This window comes from Pyrus communis, chromosome 6 (assembly GCF_041283825.1).
Source record: "Pyrus communis isolate YQ-2024b chromosome 6, ASM4128382v1, whole genome shotgun sequence".
In the NCBI taxonomy this organism is placed as follows: Eukaryota; Viridiplantae; Streptophyta; class Magnoliopsida; order Rosales; family Rosaceae; genus Pyrus; species Pyrus communis.
Window position 1 is genome coordinate 8,436,403 of NC_142570.1, and position 6,000 is coordinate 8,442,402.

Genomic DNA, 6,000 nt, shown 5'->3' on the forward strand with positions numbered 1-6,000 from the left:
ATTTTTGTCACCATGTAGTTTCCCAATACTCAGCATCTTGTCAATTTTCCAGCCCTAATAGTGAGACGAATAACCTTATCATTTGCCTTATTCAGTTCAAGTAGCTATTTCTTGTTGGCCTCATGATACATCACATTATTTGATTTATCAAGTTATCTTGAGATTCTTCTAACAAGTTTTGAACCTGAGCTTCAAGAATAGCAATAACATTATCCGTTTCAACTTTGTCATTGCAATTAGAAGCCTTCACATTCAGCTCCTTAACATGGGCCTTAAGATAACCAATTTTTTCATCCAGTTCAGTTCTGACTAGACGAAAAGAGTTGATTTCTTTCTGTAACTCATCAACCTTCTTAGTTAGCTCAATTTTCTCCACTTTTGTAGCATAAGTCTCATTAAAGAGATAATCATACTTGATGCACAATTCATCATAAGACATCTCTTCATTGCCATTTAGGACATAATCATCATCACTCAGAGACACTTCCTCAGTTGGAGCAACAAAAGCAACAACCTTTTCTTCATTATATGACGACTTATCAGAATGCACAGAACGTTGTTCATTGTTATCATTCTAAGCAACCATCATTGCCTTTTCGCACTTCTGACTAAAAAGTTTGGTGTTAGCACAATCAGCAGCACGATGTCCACTTCCACCATATGCAAAAGCATGAACCAGGTACCTTTACTAAACCTTTGTCACTTTTTCTAGTGAACCCTTTATTCTTGACTTTGGAAGATTGTTTCTCTTGACTATTTGTTGACTCACCAAACCATTTTGAATCATTTCCTCTGTTTTTTTTTAGAATTCTTCTGAATTGTTTTACAAATAAGACAAGATCATCTTCTTAGGCATGTTTACACACATCACCGACAACCTCACAATTTTCAACACCTTGAAGGGCTACTTCTTTTTTCTTCTTGGAGTCACTTTCATCCATGTCAAGATCCATCTCATAGGTAATGAGTTTCCCAAGCAATTTTCCAAGCTTGATCTCATTTAGGTCCTGAAACTCTTGAATGCAACCTTCTTTGCATGAAATCTCTTGGGCAAGCATCTCAAAATCTTTTGAACCACAATTGTTTAATCAATAAGCTTCCCTAACTCTAAGGCTTCATTTGTTAACATTTCAACTTTCTCAAAGAAGACCGAGAAAGTCTCAAACTCGAGCATTCTCAAATCTTTAAATTTCGAAAGGGTCATTTGAAGCTTTAAATCTCTCACTTGTTTATCACCCTCATGAAGAATTTGGAGTTTTTCCCAAGCTTGCTTGGCAGTTGTGCAATATCGAACATGAACAAACTGATTAAACGAAATGGCATAAACAATAGCATTATTTGCTTTCCTATTAGCCATGGCTGAAACAATTTCTCCTTGAGTCCATTCACCTTTTGGCTTAATCACATATTCTCTATTGACTAGCCTCAATGGAGTCTTCCACGCAAGAGTGAGATAATCAACAACTATAAGATCTTGACCCTCAAGGAATATCTGAAACTTCTCGTTCTAAGCAGCATAATTTGTACCATCAAAGAATGGAGGTGTATTACATGACCTATTGACATGATCACGATCCATGGTGAGATTCCACCCAATACCAGCAAATCACAAAAGTCACTCTCTGTATATCTATAGCAAGGCTCTGATACCAATTGAAATTGGTACCAAGTGGAATAACCTGTATATAAAAATTATAATCCGCTAAACTGACCAGTCAAGCCCGTTAGTCAACTAAGATAGATTTGTTAGTAAACAAATCTAAGATTCAAATACCAATTTCAGTTTCTAAAAACTATCCTAGTCAGTAAGGCTATAGTTTGTTGCAAGTTATCAATGTGTCAAGTGAGCATAACAGTGAACACATACTGTTTAGATATTCAATAGATATATGTACCATGTATGTGTCATGGGATGTGTGACACAATAAACATAACTTGAACTCAATAAACGTAACATGAACACAAGATATTTTTGGTCAGAAAAACCCACCTCTGGGTTAAAAAACTAGAGATTCTCCACTGAGTCCAATCCACTAGTGTAAACAAAGTTTCATACAAAGATCACACAAGCTCAATTCCTAGATTCCTATCTACGGAGCAACTTTACCTTTGTGCAACCTTACTTTACACGAGACGGACTCATTCTGTTTTCACAAAATGGCAGCTTCTCTTGAGCTCATCACTTTGTGGCATCGAGATCAACACGATCAATGATATGATATGATTTTATAATGTGCACATGAAATTGGGATTCAAATGACCAGTCAGATTCTCTAGTCAAACTGTTGAAGGAATAATCTAACTCGAATCCAAAAAGTTTGGTCTAAAAATGAATTTAAAGCTTAAAACCAGACCAAGACATAAATGCAAAACCTTAAAAACAATGCAACCCTAATAAACAATGATTGGGTGTTTAATGCATGAGGAAGGTTTGGCAGTTAGGGTTCATAAATGGAGAAGATGCAAGCTTCAAAGCCTTATAGCAACTTTCTCTCTCTAAAACTAAGTTCTAGACCTCCAAGAACAAATATGAAACCCTAGAAGTAAATATACCCTAGACGATTAGATTTTCCATCAGCCAACTTGTCCCAAGGATACTTGTCGGCTGCAAAAGAGATCTAGGCAGATCAATGGTCAAAAACTGACGACCATCAGAAAGGTGTCAGTCAACCCATATGGGATGTCTTAATCTGTGTGCTTAGATAGCTAGAAGTCAGTGTGCAAAAACTTACTAGACAGTCAAGTTAGGCAGAATGCAACACAAATATAGATATGAAATGCTCATGCATGAACAAACCTTTTGAGGTGAAATGAGCCACTTCATGAACATTTCCTCCAACAGCAACAATCCATAACCATTCTAAAGCTAGATTGAGCATGTGTGATGGTTCAATTATAATATTTGACAAAGAAAGCCAAACACTTAAGGCTAGACTTTACAGAAGAAGATTACGATATTTCATTGATTAAATGACATTGAAAATACATATCATGAGAACTTGGTCTCAAAAAGATCCTTGCAAATTAGATCTAAAAATATTACAATAAAGTATTAATAGTTGCAAAACAATGAGTAGACTTCAAACACTTGTCCGATCTCATCGAGAATCGCACTATTAGATAGATCAATAAAACCGTTAAACTTTGTATTACATAGAGATCATGTGAGAATAAAATCTCAAATCATAAATTGGGATGGGGAATACGATGTCCATAGGTCAATCGCATCACTTAATCACTGTCATGATCCCAGAACACCAAATAAAGTAGATCCAACAAATCAAACAGCTCCACCCTTCACACGTAAATCCAAAAGAAGTGACACACCAATACTTAAGTTACGTTGAAATCCCACATCAGAAACCTTATAATAATTTACTAAAGTTTGAAATCTCATCTCATTATATTGACCGAGTTCCATTACTAATTGCATTCAAACCTTTATTTATAAACTCCACACTTAAATTAGAGACTATATATATATATATATATATATATATATATATATATCGGTGTTATTACTAGTCATGTAAGCGACTTCAATATCTTATCCAACCAAACAATTAATATCAATTAACAAAAAATATTTGTGTTTTTGGCAATAGTATGTATATTTTCTGTTTTATTATGCGGACTTTCAATGCCACAATTTTTTTTCTTCTCATTTTTTATTACTGAGGTCCATTTCTACGTACTTCAAAAGGATTAATTAAGCCAGGTATTGGCCGAATCAGAATTGGATAACGCTGCATGCATATATAGGAATTACTATACTTGCAAACATAAATTTAATTAGAGGAGTTCATACAATTCTTAAAATCCAAGTGTATTCAATCCTACCAAAGCATTCCTTAATGTTATCTAACAACACCATGCATGCACAACTATGACCTCCACTCTTCTCGGCTGCTAACTCCATGTCCTACTGATCATGGAACATACATTGCTAGAATGGCTCTACTAACCTAAGAGGAATCCTGAGCTAAATTTGCCCCAGAAATGAGTTTTGGGTTAAAACTCATATTTGCCCCAATGGTTGGAGCAAGTTGGAGTAAGTTTATAACTTAAAATTTGAGTTTTACTCCAAGGGTTGGGGTAGGTCTTAGGGGTGTGAAAGTAGCCTTGTATGCGGAGTAAGTTTATAACTTAAAATTTGAGTTTTACTCCAAGGGTTGGGGTAGGTCTAAGGGGTGTGAAAGTAGCCTTGTATGCAGCTAACGCCTTTAGAGAAAAAAACATCAAAATATTTTAGAATCAAAACAAAAAAGTAAGACTTTTGAAAATTAAACATAACTTGATCAATCACTCATGGGCACCAGTTCGGGGTTGCTGTGTTATTTTCAACACTGTTTTTGCTGTGTTGTTGTGAGAATAAACAGCTGTTTATCAAACACAATTAAGTCCCCGACTTTTTTAAGGAGGTGTTTTCCAAAAGTTTAAGCAACCCCAAACTAGCCGTAAATTGCCATCTATTTTTTTCCCTTACTAATATTAATCATTGTCGTTAATTATTTGTTAAGCTCTTTTTAAGAAGCATGTGTAGAGCTTCTTCTGCTTTTTGCAGTTTTGGACCAATGATTGTGAAAAATAACACTTTTTATTTTTATTTTTAAATTTCTCAAACACAATTAAGTCCTTGACTCTTTTAAGGAAGTGCTTTTCAAAAGTTTAAGCAACCCCAAACTAGCTGTAAATTGCCATTTATTTTTGTTTTTTTTTCTTCTTACTAATATTGATCATTGCCGTTAATTATTTGTTGAGTTATTAATAGTATTCAGTAATAAAGTTTATAGTGACCAATTATGTGCCCCATTAATGAAATAAGTTGACTCTATCCATATATGTGCAGTTTCAATCCCATGGGATTTTTTATTTAGAGCAAAAAACATTTGGGATGTGACATTATTATATTACTCAATATTATGTATTAGTTTCTCCAAAACCATCCAAAATACTCTTAAAGTAGATTTGATCTTGTCAAATATAGTTTCTTGTTGTTAATCAATTTTTTGGAAGATCCAGGATTCCAGAAGGTCATGATTCCAGTTTTCTTTCATAATCAAGAAGATTAAGAAGAAGTATTAGGTGTTGGTAAAGTGTAAAGATTAGACTTTCCTCTCACTCCATGTCATTTTGAAAGACATTCAATGCCTTCATACCCAACTTCCTGCGTTTGTCTTTTATATCAAATAATCAAACGCTTACTTCTTCCAAGCCATCCCAATATGCATACAGTGTGAGCTCTGAAGTCAATGCATCCCAATATCTAACTCTTCTTCATCTTCGAGAATGCATCTTCAACGAAGCATCTCGAAATACTCAGTTTTCTTCATTTCCGAGAATACCGCTTCAAATAAGTCACGCTAGAGCAAGAATATCTCATATCATCAGGGATGAGAGCAAAAGTATCTCATATCATACAATCTCCATATCTTTTTCTTTGTCCTTATTCTCACTTGGAGGACTAAGGAGAAAGAAAGCAATCAGTCGGAACTTGGAATTAAATTTCCAATTAGGAACTGATTGCCTAAAAACTTTCCTAATTGTTTACCTAGCATTGCTCTTGAGTACTCATTTTCAAACTGCTGATATGATGATTGGAGCTGCCAAGCATGATGAGTCGCTGAGAAGTGATGTTCTGAAGGACCTTTCAAATGCAAGGTTTGCATTCCACTCTTACATCAAAGGACAAATACTGCAAGAAAATATGCCAAACCTGCATAGGGAAAATACCACTTCTGCAAGGGGAACAAATAAGGCAAGCGAAAATGATTCATTGAAGCATGTGGAGACAAGCACAACAAAACACAAACTGATTCATCCCCGACGGAGCCGAAGATTACTTGTCATGTGGAGCTACTCGTGGTTCCATTTCATTCAAGAACAAGTCCCAAAGATCTTGAAGAAATCACAAGTCCGATTCAAGATCAAGTGTCCATCACCCTTGAATCAAATTCCGCTCCAGATAAAAGGAGTAAATTCAGACCTTTGGTGCAAGTC